General features: G+C 38.0%; 1 protein-coding gene across 4 annotated transcripts in view; it reads left to right on the top strand.

The window, feature by feature from the left end:
* Positions 1-17,266, top strand: part of LRRC4C (leucine rich repeat containing 4C) — a 1,062,461-nt gene that overhangs the window by 402,960 nt on the left and 642,235 nt on the right. For all 4 annotated transcript variants that reach the window (XM_081798293.1, XM_081798297.1, XM_081798294.1 and 1 more), the window contains one exon: positions 16,715-16,796. The gene's annotated coding sequence lies outside the window, so the exon portion shown is untranslated. The remainder of the gene's footprint in view (positions 1-16,714; positions 16,797-17,266) is intronic.

The raw sequence follows: 17,266 nt of genomic DNA on the forward strand, positions 1-17,266 counted from the left end.
TCCTGCTTTGTCGAAGATTATTTGACCATAGAGTTGAGGGTCCATATCTGGGCTCTCTATTCTATTCCGTTGGTCTATATGTCTGTTTTTGTGCCAGTACCATGCTGTCTTGGTGATCACTGCTTTGTAATATAGCCTGGAGCAAGTCTTACCGCCTAAGGAGACAGGCTTTTGAAGACACAAAAGCTTAGGTCAGTTTCCTCCTCTGTGACTTCCTAGCTATTCTATGTGTATTACTTTGTTGCTTGGATTGCTAATTGTACCATTCTTAATATCAGAAAAGTAATGTCTACCTTATAATAGCACATAGAGGATAAGGAGCATAACATGCAAAATCTTGGACTGTGCATGCATCCCACATATGAATTAAATAAACAGTAGTTAACTTTTCTAGGCAATTGGGGATTAAAAAAATTTAGCACTACCTGTATGAACTCATTTAGCCTCAGATCAAATTTTAAAATAGATACTTTCATGCCCATTTCAGAGATTAGAAAACTAAGGCATGGAAAATTAGGCATCTTTCCCAGGTTATAGAACCAGGAAGTAACTGAGCCAGAATTCAAACTGAGGCTATCTACCCACAGACCCTCTGCGCTACTCAGTAAATAGTGACTATAAGTAATGTTATGACTACTAGTTCTGTCTTCTCCTACTGGGGTGGTGTCACATCTGATGCTCTTCTTAACTTCACCTTGAAAAAAATTCCTTAATTTAGCACTTTCTTTTAGGATTATCACTTTTTAATGATTATCTGTTTATAAGGGATTAGCTTATCATAGAACTTGTTGCAAACAATTATTGATATTGTCTGAATGCTCGAGAGATTTAAGATCCAAGTTAAAAATATTTAAATGCCAACATATTCATTTTTTTATAACTCTAGGCAACAAAATGGATGTATGCACAATTTATGTACGTAATAAACTCTGTGTAAACACTTGCTGGTGACCTACTTTCCTCCAAGTCTGTCTCAGTTTTTAAATCTGTACTCTTTTTGCATCAGGAAAAATCTCTTTTTTTTTTCCTCTCCCCTAGTTTCCTCCTCCTTGTCAACTGGAACTAACAAATGCAGTAGAATGCACTTCATGTCACACAGTGTGGGTTTCAGTATTGACCCAACTGTCTCATCCTAGGCAATGAGTCTGTATGTAATATCCATTTCTTTACCTGGGAAAAGTTTTGGAAAATAAGCCTTCTTTTTGTAGCCTTTTATTTGAGAGCTTAGCATAAATAACACAAAACAATTCACCATCAAAGTTTCTAGAAAATCAATGCACAGTTTTGCTCTCCGTCTCTGCCCTCCATATTTTATTAGATATTACAATGCCCTTCTTTCTATAAAGAAGAGTGCTGCCTTACTTCCATAACTTTCTCTATGTTCCAGCTAATACTTCACCTTAGTAGAAGGATAGTGGATGCTAGGAGCTCATCTAAGTTCATCTTGTACTGATTCATGCATTTATTTATCCAAAATAGTTCTGTATGTTCTGACATGAAAAGATGCTCAAGATATGTTAAGTAAAAAAAAAAAAAAAGTTGCAAGACAATATGTTTACTAGGGGTGCACCTAGTAAAAAGTAGTTCTGTATGTTCTGACATGAAAAAATGCTCAAGATATGTTAAGTTAAAAAAAAAAAAAGTTGCAAGACAATATGTTTACTAGGGTCATAATTTTTTTTTTTCAAAAGAAGTAAAATGATTCTATGCATATATGTACCTATAGAAAAACTCTGGAAGGTTGTATTCTAAAATGTTAACATTAGTCACCTACCTCTGAGAAATACTTGGGTATAAGGACAGTCAGGGAGAAGATGAAGCATTCTTTTTTATTCATACACTTCTGCATTGTTCAGTTTTGTATGGTTATTTAACATTACTTAGCACTACTACCTTAATCGGAAATAAGCAATTTATATCATACCTGTTTTTATAGGATTCTGTGGTTACACAGAGAACAATGGGGCATTTTTGAACTTGGTGATACTGCAATCTTAACACATGGGATAAGATAAGTGAAAACAGTAATTATAACACAGAGAGAAAAATATAACAAGTTCCATAAGAGAAGTGCACATACATTTGAGATTAAGAGAAAAATACATCTTACTGTGCATGTTAAGGAAATAAAAAAAAGATAAATGGCGTTCAGTTGATAGTGAAAAGTTTTTAGCAGGCAGAATTGTTTAACTTGAAGGAATGTCTGTTTTTCCTCCTTTCTGTTGCTAGTGCCTAGAATATAGTAGGTGCTCAATAAATGTGGCTTATAGGAAAGAGGAAAGAAGGAAGGGGAGAGATATGAAGTATAATGAAATAATCATCTGCTCATAGAAATTTAGAGCTAGGTGGGATACAGAGATTAGCTCATTTTGTTCTTCAGTGCTCTCCAGAAGAACAATATGATTCCAGCATGGTGCCCTGTGATGGATGGGACTTCACCCAAGTTCCACCCTGAAACTTTTATTTCATCTACTTTTATTACTAAAAAGTTAATGATCTAGTTCAACCCTTATTTTAGCCATGAAATACATTTTCATATACGTGAACTGTTTCCTCTGTTACAGGGATAGGTAGTGGTACATGCACTTGAACCCAGAATTTCTGAATTCTTAGGAGTTCTTAGTAGTGTCTTTTCAATGAATACAAGCCCAGGCAAAACAGCTAGCTTGTCCAAAGTTATGGGGCATGAAGTATATTTAAATATAAGATGTATTTAGGAACAGTGAACAGCTCAGATGGAATAGAACACATGACTTATACCGGGGATTCGTAAGAGAAAATCCAGGTTCTACTTCAGAGCCACAAAGAAGAGTAATGAGAAGTATATGCATCAGGATGTTTCATGAGGTAGGGGAAGGAGTGACTTCTGCTTTTCACTAAAATGAAGGAAAAGAGACCAGAGCTAGCTTCCTGCCTAAAATGTCTAAAAACAAAAAAACAAAAAAAAACAAAACAAGATAAATGACATAACAATGCACAAGACATTGAATATTGAGCCACAAAGGATAGTGACTCTTGAAAGACAATGAGAGGGGTGCCTGCATGCCTCAGTTGGTTAAGCGTCTGCCTTCAGCCCAGGTCATGATCCCAGGGTCCTAGGATCGAGCCGTGTTGGGCTCCCTGCTCAGAGGGGAGCCTGTTTCTCCCTCTCTCTCTGCCCCTCCCCCTGGCTTGTGCTCTCTTTCTCTCTCTGACAAATAAATAAATAAAATCTTAAAAAGAAAAAAAAAGAAAGAAAGATGATGAGAGACAATTGAGAGCACAAGATGTGAATTCTGCAGTTGTCTCAAGCTCCCTGACTGCTGTGAGTTTTTAGGATCTGGTATGAAAAGGGGGAACTGAGGCAGAGAGGCCGTCAAGGGAGCTAGATCAAAGAGGCAGGGTATCAGGATGGAGAGAACTTCAGACAGAGATAGCAAAACAGAGAGGGGAAAAAGAGAGCAGAATACTACAGAAGTCTGCAGAGGTTTCTCCTCCACTTTTCAGCTGCTCCGTGAATGGGTGTGAAGAAATACTCTGGCCGCTGGGGACTATCCTAAAGGGTAGAAGGAATGCTATCCGGCCTCACCCTTACTTGAGAATATAGTTCTCTCCTGCCAGCCAGAGTAGAAGACCTCATAATTCATGAGGCACATAATTCATGAGTCTACGAAAAGGACTTACCTCAGCAGGAACAAAATTAGCCCTAAACTAGCCTCTGCTGTATTACCAATAAACAGAAATTAAAAGCCCAATTCAAAAGGATCAAATTATTTCTAAGAAACTTCACTGCCTCCCAGAACAATAACAACAACAACAAAACTAGAATTGGTTTTAATTTTCTAAGTAGCTCTCATTTCTCCATTTTTAATCATAAAGATTATATTGTCAATTGGTGTATTTTACAATTGAGATTTAAATATTTTTATAAGCACAATTATTTAGAAACCCAAAAAGTTAACATAAAAATAGTAATACATGTTATAATGTAGTTTCTATGACCCAATTTCATAATTCCCCTAATTAAAAAAATCGCACTATTTGCTTCTTTTTTTTCAACATAATTAATTGATAAAAAGCTTGCTCTGATAAAAAAATGCTCAGGCTGAATTTTTGAAATCTGACCCATATGTATTGATTGCTGAATCTTTGGGCACCAACCAAAGTTGTTTGAACTCTTCTTTGGGGCTTACTTGGAGGTGCAAATTATGTGGTTTTGCCTTTTTGATAAATCTGTCCAGAATGTACAGGAGCAACAAACTCCATTCCACATGGAGGGTGGATTGCTTCATATACCCACTGCTCTCTCTTCCTTGAACATGTTGAAGTTCTAGATGCTACAGCTAATTCCACTGTAACAATAAAAATTTGCCTTGAAAAGACTTGTAAAATAATTTATATTCATCTTCATGCTTATGACTGATACTTGCTTCATGAGTTTAAAATTGGGGTCAGAGGAAATTCCAACGGATACTATGTTTAGGGGGTGGGATTGTGTTTAACTGCTGGTTATTTTCCTGGGTCTATATAGTCTGTTTAAAGGTTATTTGCTTTAATTCTGTGGTAAGTTCTCCAGAATCAGTTGGTATCAAATTATGGCTAATTTGATAGAGTATGGCCAGCTGAGAAGAGAAATGGCAAAAGTGAATGCCACAGAGGAGAGCATGGCTATTAAAACAGATAAAATGAGCATTATTGCACAGTTCATTTGCATGATAACACTGTGAATATACAAGCTGAGGTGAATAGGAAAGATGGAGGAGTCTATATTTTTAAAATTTGCCATTTCTTTCTATTGACAAGCATTAGTCAAAAGCCAAGTGTTGTTTAAAGGGTAATATATGAACCAAGATTACCAAGACCAGAGAAATAGCCTTGACTTATGCTCCAAAACTATCCAAAATGATCTTTCCTGGAGCATAATTTCAGGGGAAAAAATGATCAAGTGATGGGATCTAACCTATCAGGTGTTTGCAGAATCATCCAGGAACCGAGAGCCCGGTGCTTTGGAAGTCTCCCCCTTGCATGGCTACACTTTCCAGAAGTTCAGGAGAAAGGGAGCCACTTCAGGAACCCATGTCACTTCCCCAGCAGAGAGGTTTTAGGAGCCAGAGGTCCTAGCTAAATTGTCTAAAGCAGACTTTTTTTAATAGAGTCAGCGAGCTTCAAGTTATTTCAGCCTGTGAGTTTCTTAATGCCAGAGGCAATCTCTGCCTCCTTTCCAATGAAACTGAAAAAAAAAAAAAATTGTATCTGTTTTGCAAGTCTTGCAGATTTATAAGTTTTTGTATTGAAGGTGAGCCCCCTCATAAGATTGTTCAACAAAATTATTCTTGAATATAAAAATCTCACAGTTGATAGATGAAGATAAAATATCGTCTCCTCAAGCTGTATGGTCCAAATCTATTGCTGAAGCATCTGTGAATGGTGAATATTTCTAGCTTTTCTTTGTTTTAATAAGAACATTAATAATGAAAACTTCAACCCTTCTTGGCCTAATATAAGATATTCCCTTTGTTTACTGATTGAATTATCTTCAGATAATCTGTTGATTTTCCAAGTCATTCTTTACTGTTCAGCTAAGGGAAACTAAAATTTGTGGAGTAGCTAATAGGTATTAGACACAATCATGAGTGTTCACAGTTAGTACTAAAGGCAACCTTAAGATAATGCTATTTCGGCTAAGGGAACTGAAGTTTGATGAGGTTAAGCATTTTCCCTAGTAAGAAATGTGCCAGAACCTCAGGCCATTCTTTTCTCTCAAAGGAAAGATGAAGAAGAGGGGAGGAAGCTGCATGGATGAGGGCCTTGTGCCTAAACTCTATAGACCTGACCCAGTAGGTCAGTTTTTCTTGGGTTTGATTACCTGTATCAAGACTGCTCTTTATTGGGAGTGAAGTATATTCCTTGTTAGAATGAAAAGACTAATAATGTATGTTAACATTCCAAAGACTTCTGCCTTCATCATGTTCACACCCACTCTGTTCATACCCCCCTCCTCCCACCATCACCAATTGAAGCCAGTTTCAAATGGTGGAACCCAGATTATATCACGATCTATATGATGTCTGTCATATCCCATTTAAATGAATTGGATAAAACCTCTCTTGCGTCTAAACAGGAAGTTTTGTTTCAGTTGTCCCTAACTCTGTTTTAAAGCCTCCTGATAATACAGGGAAACCCAACTGTAGCCCACAAGTGAGTTCTTAGAATTGCATTTTCCTTGGCAGGTAGATGGTTTTGCTTCATGCTGGAATGGAGGGTAATGGAGAATAGTGGTTAAGAATATGGGTTTTGGGGCGCCTGGGTGGCTCAGTTGGTTAAGCGGCTGCCTTCGGCTCAGGTCATGATCCTGGAGTCCTGGGATCGAGTCCCGCGTCGGGCTCCCTGCTCGGCGGGGAGTCTGCTTCTCCCTCTGACCCTCCCCCTTCTCATGCTCTCTCTATCTCATTCTCTCTCTCAAATAAGTAAATAAAATCTTTAAAAAAAAAAAATATGGGTTTTGAAGTCAGGCAACTGAGAATTGTAATCTTGTACAGTCCTTTGTGTGGTTGTGAGCAGTTATTTAAACTCTTCAAGCGTCGATATGTTCCTCAACACTTGGGGAGAAAATAGCCTGGCTGCAGAGATGTGGTGAGGACAGAATGTTACAAGTGTGCACAGCTCTTGCAGAACAGCTAACACTCAGCTGCTGAGCATTTCCTCCTCGCAAGGAGTCAGCTGAGACTTTGCACGTATCAGCTCATAGAGAATAGCGCCAGGAGGTAGATGTGATCTTGTTGCCATTTTACACTTAAGAAAGCTGAGGTTTACAGAAGTTTATATAAAACATGACTCTAGTTACATCGTGACGACAGGGTGTGGATGTAAGTTTATGTCTACTGTCGATCTGTGAACACTTTAGCACGGTCCTAGTCATCTTATACCTGTGATCCTCATGTCACCTTGAAGTAAGGAGATGTGTAATTCGTGATATAGGGAATTAGCAATAGAGGCTCTGGCTTGTTAAAAGACTTGTTTATGGTCACATGGTTGGTAAAGGGTGGAGTCAGGATTAGAACCCAGGTCTGTTTGATACTTCCTTGTCTTCACTACTGTTATCTCCCTCTGCTTCACCTCCTGGAACCTCCATCTGAATATACTCGATACATGATGGGATTCTTTCTACAGTGCAGTGCCCCTATTGTCTCTGTCCAGCATTAACCCTTCAGTGACTCCAAATTACCTACAGAGTAAAATCAAATATCTTTGTAGAACTTACCTGACTCTACTTGGTTGGAATCCTGCCTCCTTCTCCCTCTCACCTCTTCGTGCACTGCCTGCTAACTCCCTTGGGTGTATCCTACAGCGTAATGCATTGCTTCTAACTCCCCCACACTTGTCGTCGTGTTTTAGGTCTCTCTGCTTTGCTTCACGCCTGGAAGGCATTTACCCATCCACGTTGAGACCTCATATTCATTTTCAAAACCTTTTCTGAAATCCTGGTCCACAAGTAACACAGACGCCTCCCATGGTGGTGTCCATCATGATTGATTGGCAGCCCTAACTGCCGCTTTCAGTATTCACCAAGGCTCTGGCTACTAGGCTACATTGCCCCTGGAGTGCTCCCAGCCAAGGGCTGCTACTGGCTCAGGTCTATTTCGGTGAAACACAGGACTCCCCTCATGGGGAACTCTAGCTCAGGGATGTCCCATTGGCCTAGTGAAATCCTTCCTGAAACTGCAGCACTTCTAGACTCTTTCCATCCAAACTTCTGTCCTTCCATCCTCCTTTCCCTGTGTCAGACTTCTGCCATATTCTGAAAGCTGCCTTTGTTGCTACTGATCATTCACCCTTTATCCTTCACAGATATTTTCCCCAGTAAATTTATTTTATGTCTGTTTCCATCTTGATGTGTGCTTCTTGATGGACCTGAACTAACATACCCATGGGGGTGCCCTTCTCTATCCTGCACATATACCATCACAAACAAAACAATCACATTTATGACTTATTTCTCTTCCCTAATTAGATGGTGATGGCAGTAAAATCAGGGAAAAAACCATTTTATTACATCATTTATTTTTAGTACTTAACACATTTCTTGGTACTTAGTGGATACTTAATAAGCACTTGGTTAAATGAGTGCTAAAAGTATGATCTCATCTAACATGAGTTTATTTAGGTCAAAACAAGCAAAAACTACATGTTTACTTCTCAGTTAATACCGCCAACCAATGTGGAGATACCTGGAAGTTAGCTTAGGGTCACTAATGCTAGGCTTGTGTTTCAGAGTATTACCACGTGGCTTCTATATGCCCAAAATATTTTCTTGAGTTCAGATGAGTTTTCGTGCTTATGAACTTAATTTAACCAAACTGAAATCTTGAAATCTCACTGAATATCTCTCATCACTAAATGAAGCAGCCTTGATTAATCACTCTAAGCATTTCAAAATATTCTGTCAGTTAACCTATATTTAACATAAGCATCTGTAAAATCTATATGAGAGCATTCATTAGAAGGAAAGCATATTCTTGGAGAGCTATAAAATCAGATAGTAATTCTTAATATTTCAAGTGAGGAGTAGGGTATAGAATATTTCTATTTATTACTAGCAAATCTATTACAAATCTGCTCTAATCTAATGATAAAACTTATTTTTTGTCAGGTAGGCTTATATATTTAAAAATATAAATAGACTTTATATATAAATTAAATAGTCTACTTATAATTGAATTTTCTCTTCACATAAAATTACACTGGTTTGGCAACCTAACTCTGAAATACTATGTCATTGCTTGATACCAGCCAATTCTACTATTTATTTCTCTCCATTTTTCACACTTTGGATCTCTGTTAGTTTTTTTTTCCATGTGTGATCTCTTAAATATGGTTTGTGCTGCTCTTGCACTGTGGATGATGGTAATAATAAACATCACTTACTAAGTATGTAGTATATGCACCGAAAATTATGTGTTAAATGCTATTATCCCCATCTTTCAAACGAGATACTAAGGATCAAAGAAGTAAAATAATTTGGAAGGCTACTGCCTTATCAGTGCTTTGAACACAGATCTGCCTGAATTTTGGACTAATCTTAGTACAGTTGTTTAGTATTTTGACTATAAGGTTTTAACATTATCTATTGAATATGTTTTAATATTAAAAGCATATAGTGATTTTCTAAGAACCTTGAAGTTTTTCTAGAAGCAAAAGAAACCACTTGGGTTTTAATACAAAGGAAAATAATACAATTTGTTATGTGTTTAAGTAACATGTGGAAAGTGGATAGCATGAAAGATGTAAAGGATGTTAGATGAAGCTAGAAAAGGAGAGGCCCGGAAGCCAGTTATTGACAAGACTTAGCGGGAAGGGACTAAGGTCTAATCTGAGAATATAGGCAAGGGTATGGACAGGTGGGGAAGGCTGGAGAAATACTTCTAAACTCAGTGACCCAACAGTGTATGAACTATGGGCCTTTGGTCAAATTGTTTAGCCACAATGAGTCTGTTGACTCCTCTGTAAAATGGAGATAATAAAATCTATTTCAAAGTGTTATCATGAGCTTTCAATAATAGTATATTAGCATGTATTTGGATGGTACATGCTACGCATCTAGGTGCTTTTCTAAGTACTACAAGTACCAAGAATTTATTTATCAGAGCTTCAGTAATGAAGTACTATCATTATCACAGGTTTATATACGTCAGGAAACTGAGGCACAGTGAGGCAAAGGAAGAAGTAATGGAGCTGTGGCAATATAAGATTAAAATAATGGCATATATTATATATCTGATATACGGTCGGTGCTTTATAAAAGCCTGCAATTAACCACCTGGATTAATGTCCTTGAGAGGTAGAACCAAATATGACTCATTTCTGTAACAGGGTAATCTAGCACTTGGTGTGAACTAAACTGATTGGATCCTCATGGACACAGTTCAGGTCCTGTTCTTGTGCTGGGAATAAATACAGTGGTGAAATAAACATGCTCCCGCCTTAATGAGTTTTTTTTTTTTTTTTTTTTTGGTTGGAACAGATGTTCTGATGACTAGGTGATTGAATGAAGGAAGCAGAGTTGGAAAACTATTTCTAAATTATTTTCTGCAACGTATTTTTTTTTCTGGAAACATTTGCTCAAAAAGCTGCCACAGGAAGAAGACTCTGCAACCTCTCTCTACTGCATTTTCAGTGAGGGCTAGGGGAATAAATTTGCTCCAGATTCTTTCATGAGCTCTTTCCCTTTTCACAGAGTTAACTTTAAACTCTGGGCTGTTACACGTCCAGTCCTAGCTACAAACTAGCTTCTTTTCTGGTAAATCCTCAGCTCTTAATATAGTGCCTAAAACAGCGAGCACTCAATGTGTGTTGAATGAATGGATTAGTGAATGAATAAATAAAGGCAATTTTTTTTTTACTTTGTAGACCATTCATTCCTTACATAGATTAAGATGATTTCCCAGGAAAAATTGAGTATTTAAGAATTAATGACTAACTGGCATGTGCGCTAGGGTTTATGGTTGTACAGAGAAGATGTAACAGTTTGAAAATGGGGTTCTTCAGAGTCATTTATAACAAGCATTGAGAAGATAATTTTGGCTATGTTTATGTGGGCACCAAAACCATAGCATTTCTTTGAATTTTGGAATTACCATTATGCCATCTTTGGTGTTTTTTTTTTTAAATTAAATCTCACTTTCAAAATTCACGTCATGAACAATTTTGTAAAAACATTAATGCTCAGTATAAATGTGTCAGTGTTACATCATGCCCAACAAATCGTGAGAAAACTCTTATGTGTCCTTCCATCTCATTCTTCTACGTGGACACATATATAGCACATACATAATTATAGCATATATGCTATTTAGAAATTTCCTTTTTTTCACTTGATATTGTATCGTAAGTGTGTTTTTACAGAACTATGTAATTATATAATTATCATTTTATATCTGGATATTCTATTGATCCCAACCCTACGTGGCTGCCCACCCATTCACCTTCAGTAGAGTTGTGCAATTTCATCAGTTCCAAATTGTGTCTAAACACATGCATTTGGAAGATACACTCCTTACATTGTATCATCTTCTAGTTGGAGAAATGCTTGAAATTCATACAAATAAATAATTCTTTCCATTTAAGGGTGAAGATATAAAAACTGTGAGGGGGCAGTAGGAGGCAGAGTAGCCTGTTAGGAAGAATGGTGAGTGCCAAGTAGATGTGAATCGTATTATCTGGGACCATCACTTAATTCCTTTGTACCTCAGTTTCCTTGAGTTTGTCTCACCTAGATTGTATTTTTAGGGAAGTCATGTTTACATGCCTAAGATATCCTACCTGCTTCAAACTAGCCATTGGGATTTTTAAACCAATCTACATAACACAGAATCAAAATCAATCATGTAATGCACTTAGCCTGATAGTGAACATAATGTGTGTGTTCAACATATGCTACCTAGCGCTGTGATTATGATTATAATGATCTCTCCTTGGTATGGGACAGGTGTATTCTGAAACTGTCCTTTCGTTTGTTGTCAAGTAGAGTGAATTATCAGTAGGATTTCCTCACCCTTCTCTTGGAAATTTTTCCTGTGACAGTTGAGAATCATTGTCGTGTTCTCATCCAAATGAGAAAGGTCAGAGAAGATTAAGGTATTTTTTCCCCCCTGCCATTATAGCTGTCTATCAGAAGGAAGCGAACCATCAGAACTGGAGGAGGACCCAGGCCTGCTCATTTATCTTTGCCGCCTCCTTCCAGTGCAAGAGCACTACTGATACAACATTCTCAAGTGGTTCTTTTTAGGTGATTCAAGCAATATCAATTAGACTGGTATTTGTCATAACTCTTTTATTGGCTCTTGGTAATCCTAGAGTGAGTAACTGCCATTACTCTCCAACATTACAATGAATCAGTTCACAGAAGCAATTACAAAGAAGAGTGAATTACTCTTGAGAATGCTTCTCAAATAAATACCATAAAGTAACCAGGTCCTAAAGAATGTCACCACAGTATCAGTTACTCCATTTTTTTAACTCATTATTAGGCTTCTAGATACTCACAAAACTTCCTCAGGTGTAAAAGTGACTAGCTCTGGGGAACTCTGTTATATTGACTCCAATTGATATATTCTGGGGATGGCAACATGACTGTAGTTAACAACATTGTGTTGTATGTCAGAAAGTTGCTAAGAGAGTACATTTTAAAAGCTCTTACCACAAGGAAAAAATTGTAACAATGTGAGGTTTTGGGTGTTAACTAAACTTATTGAGGTAATTATTGTGGCTATATATATATGTATATATATATATATATATATATGTAATCTTGTTTGCCTTAAACTTGTACAATGTTATATGCTAATTATATCTCAGTAAAACTGGGGAAATGATTTTGAATTAAAATTGGTTTTTGTAAACAAGCAAAAACCGAAACAGACCCACAGATACAGAGAACAAACTGATGGCTGCCAGAGGGGAGGGAGATGGGTGGGTGGGCAAAATGGGTGAAGGGGAGTGAGAAGGACAGGCTTCTACTTATGGAATGAAAAAGTCACCTGGATGAAAGTTACAGCATAGGGAGGGGCGCCTGGGTGGCTCAAACAGTTAAGCATCTGACTCAGGTCATGATCTCAGGGTCATGAGACCAAGCCCTGCGTCGGGCTCCACGCTTAGTGTGGAGTCTGCTTGAGAGTCTCTCTCTCCCTCTCCCTTTGCCCCTCCCCCCACCTGCTTGCATGCTCTCCTAATAAATAAATAGATCTTTTTAAAAAAAGAAAGTAATAACATAGGGAATATAGTCAATGTTGTATGGTGCCAGATGGTAGCTATACTTGTGAGCATAGCACAATGTATAGAATTGTCAAATCACTGGGTTGGTCACCTGAAACTAGTGTAACATTGTGTGTCAACACTACTTCAATTTTAAAAAAAATTGGTTTTTGTATTGCAAAGCTACCTAGATTGACATGTTTCACCACTTACTAGCTGTGTCCCTGTGCAAATTACTCAATCTCTCTATGCCCGTTTTCCCATTTTCTATGGAGGTAATTATAGTAGCAACCTCACTGGCTCATTTGAGAATTAAATGAAATAATATAGGAAATCACTTAGAGTAGTACCTGATGTGTAATAAGTGCTCAAAACTGTCAGATATTATTGCTATCATTGTTAATTTTATTATTATAGGACATATTTTCCTTGCTCTATAAATCTGGCAAATATAAATCACTTATTTTTTAGATGTTAATAATAGTTACTATGGTCGAAAATAGCCTGAGCTCACTACAAATTAACTTTATGAACTAAGTCAGATCTCTGAAAATAACTGAAAAACATGAATGTGTAGATTGTAACACATACACGATTTGTATCAGGATTGAAGTAAGACTCAACTATGTTGTATATTCAAGTTGTCATGTCTTATTTAGTGCCTTTTGATACTCAAATTACATTTTTTACTGATTGTTTCATTTTATTTACTCAGCTCCCTTGGGAAAGTGATTGAGCTAATGTTATTATGTTAGTCTTATTGCTAAGGATCTAGGACTCAGAATGAAGTTACACAAGCAAAATATGGTGAAACAGGAGGTGGACCTTAGGTTTTCTCACATCAAAAGAACACAGTATATTTAAGCCCCTACCATGTATCAGCCATAATTCAAGGCACTAGAAGTACAGCAGTACATAAAATCAATGAAAATTCTTGCCCTCATGGAGTTGATTTGCTTTTAATGGGAAGAGAAGAATGATTTTTTAAACTTATTCTTTTAAAGATTTTATTTATTTGAGAGAGGGGGAAGGGCAGAGGAACAAGTAGACTCCATGCTGAGCACAGAGCCCTACGTGGGGCTCGATCTCATGACCATGACATCATGACCTGATTGGAAATCAAGAGTCAGATACTCAACCAACTCAGCCACCCAGGTGCCCTGAAAAGAATCATTTTTAAAAGTCTATATGTGAAAGATGTAGTTTATCAGAAAAATTAAGGTATAAACAAGGATAGACAGTACAAGGTGCTGGGTGTCCCTCTTTTAAATAGGGCAGACAAGGAAGTTTTACTGAAAAAAGTGAATGGATAGCAGTAAATACCCAGTGGAGGTCTGTAAGAGGTTCATCTGGATCAGCAGAAGAGCATTTCTTGCAGAGGGAACAGCAGAAGCAAAGCTCAAAAGATGAAACATACCTGGGATTTTTGAGCAAAAGCCAGGAGGCCATTGTGGTGTGAGCACAGTGAACAAGAAGAGATGTCTGAGAGCTGACATGGGAGCAGATCATGTAGGATTTTGCTAACCTTTTGGTGATTTTGGTTTTTATTAGAACAAGATGGAAGCTACTAGAAGGTTTTGAGAAGAGAAGAGACTTAATCTGATTTATCTTTTAATAGAATTATTCTGGCTGCATTTTGAGAATAGACAAAAGGAAGAGAGAATAAAATAAGAAGACTCCATTGCCAAAAACTTAAAACTACTTACAGTGGCTTGGACCAATATTTTAGAGGTGAAGATGGGGGAAAGTAGTCCTATTTTAGACACATTTGGGATATCTTTTGAAGTAAACACCAGTGAGATTTTTTTTTTAAAGATTTTAGTTATTTATTTTGAGAGAGAGAATGAGATAGAGTGAGCATGAGAGGGGGGAGGGTCAGAGGGAGAAGCAGACTCCCTGCTGAGCAGGGAGCCCGATGCGGGACTCGATCCCAGGACTCCAGGATCATGACCTGAGCCAAAGGCAGTCGCTTAACCAACTGAGCCACCCAGGCGCCCTACACCAGTGAGATTTTTTAACATACTTGATATGGGGTGTGGAGGAAAGAGTAGAGGCAAGGTGACTCTGAGTGTTTTGGAATGAAAAAACAAATGGTAGAATGAAGTTGCCCTTACCTGAGAAGAAATTTTAGGAGGAGCAAATTGGAGCTCAGTTTTAGATATACTAATTGTAAATTGCCTATTAGCACTGTAAGTGTGTCTATCCAGTAAACAGTTGACTTAAGTATGGTACTCATGCAGAAGTATGGGCTAAAATAGAAATTTGGATGTAAAGATATTTAGATTTTTAATTATTTATTTGACACAGAAAGAGAGAGTGAGAGAGAGCACAAACAGGGGGAGTAGGGGAGGGAGAAGCAGGCTCCCCACTGAGCAGGGAGCCCGATGTGGGACTCCATCCCAGGACCCTGGGATCATGACCTGAGCTGAAGGCAGACGCTTAACTGACTGAGCCACCCAGGCATCCCTGGATGTAAAGATATTTAAAATAATAAGCTTGGATTAGCTCTTAAAGGGAGGCGGTCTAATAGAAAATAGGGGATGTTCAAGATGTGAGCCATGGTGCACTGTATTAGTACAAGGCTGGAAAAATGAGAAGAAACCCTCAGAGTAGCCTAGGAAAGTATAACAGATTAGGGACGGAAAACTGGAGGGAATGATGCTTTGGAAGCCATGTAAATACAATATTTCAATTGAAAAGACATATCTGGTGGGTATAGTGTAAAGTCTTGACTGAGTATTATTACTAAATGCCTGATTTACACCAAGATAAAGTAAGAATCAATTGTCCATTATATTTGAGTGTCCATTATGTGCACAGGGCAGATAGTGATTAAGGGAAAACCAACCAAACAACTTTCACAGATGAAACATTCTTGCTACCTTTAAAGCTCAAAGGCAGAAGGATAGAATTACGAACCCTGCTTAGAGGTCTCATATTAATGACAAAAAACACTCTGTGGGAATATGAATAAGATAGAGATTAAATTTGATAGACAGCTTCAGGGGGAAAAGGTCATATTTGAGCTGGGTATTAATGAGTTTTTTGGGGTAAGAAATGGGAATGGACAAATAATAATGACATTGCAGGCAGATAAGATCGCATGAGCAATGCCACAGAAGCAGGAAAAGGCAGAGCGTGTTCAGGGATGAGTAATAAATTGATTTGCCTAAAATAAGAGTGTGCAAAGAAAGAAGGGAGTAAATGGTAGTAGATACACCTTTTTGCCTTTATGGAACATCTTGGTCAACAGTCCAGTAGAAAGAAAAATTTGATAAACTACATATTATGATTACTATCATTTCTAAAAAGCCTTTTATATTCTGGAAAACACCTGTCAACCTCCAAAATACAATAGCCAGTTACTTTACTAGCAAGATGAATTTATTCGAGAATAGCAGAGGAATTGTAATTCAGGACAGGCAAACTATGGTGAACTACAGACAAGTCTGAAGAGACAATGGGGTAATCAGCTTTAATTAGGCTTTAGGAGGAGATTGGGGAGGATTGTTTTGAACAAAAGTTCATTAGAGAGGAAAAAGTTTGAGCTTGTATTTGCCTCCCTGAACCTCCTTGGCTGCAGGCAATGGTGAGCATGTGGCTGCTGAGGCAGAAAGAGAACTTTCTTCTTTTTCTTAAAGGGGGAGATGAAATTCCCATGTGAAAAATGGGCTTCCTTATGGAAATAATTTTCATCTTCCTTCATTTTGCTGGTTACACAGGCTTCAGGGAGTGGCACCCTCACGAGAGCTCCCCCTTTAGGGCCTCTTGCCTCCATTGTAAATGAGGGTTCTTTGATTTATTCTCACAAACCTCAAACATGACATACTGTAAAATGAATATACACTTGGAAAACATAGAGAAATAGAAATTCTTCCCTGTGAGTTACTCTTTTCGGTAGCTTTTCACTCCCATACTTTTTGCTTGGGCTGTTTTCTAACTTCCTTAAGTGTAATGTTGTGTTTTAATTATATCTCTTTCCTAGAAATGGTTCTCTGTCCTGCAAGGCTGCAGGATCACCCAGCGAGAGTGGGACCAAATCAACTGGAACATCCGACACACTGAAGGTATTTGAGTACCACATTAACAGCTTTTAAAACATGAGAAAAAGTATCTTGTATGTGATTTAAAGTGTCTTGGAGTCAGCTGTGAATTAATGTGCCTAATTGCTGGATCCTTAGTATGGGTGAGCTCTCACTGGTACGGCGAGGTTTGTGTGTGCACCTGTGACAGAGCTTGATTTTCCCTCAAAGCACACACATTGCACTTGTACCTGAGACCACTTTGTCTCTTGTAACTGCTCTGCTTCCAGTAAAACTTGGAAAGCCTGCTTTCTGACAGCGACTGCACGTGTTCCCACCTACTCCCCTCTCTGACTCCTACTGTACCCTCTATTTACCCTCCTTTTATCCTTCTGTCATTCTGGTCCACCAGACACCATGCTGAGTTTTATTTGCCTCCCTGAACCGGAAGTCAGCCAATTGTACTGGGGTTCTCTCTTACCGTTCTGTTCTCTCTCAACCTTATCCCCTGTTAT

Source organism: Leptonychotes weddellii, chromosome 11 (assembly GCF_054177405.1).
Source record: "Leptonychotes weddellii isolate Sample4059 chromosome 11, ASM5417740v2, whole genome shotgun sequence".
Taxonomy (NCBI): domain Eukaryota; kingdom Metazoa; phylum Chordata; class Mammalia; order Carnivora; family Phocidae; genus Leptonychotes; species Leptonychotes weddellii.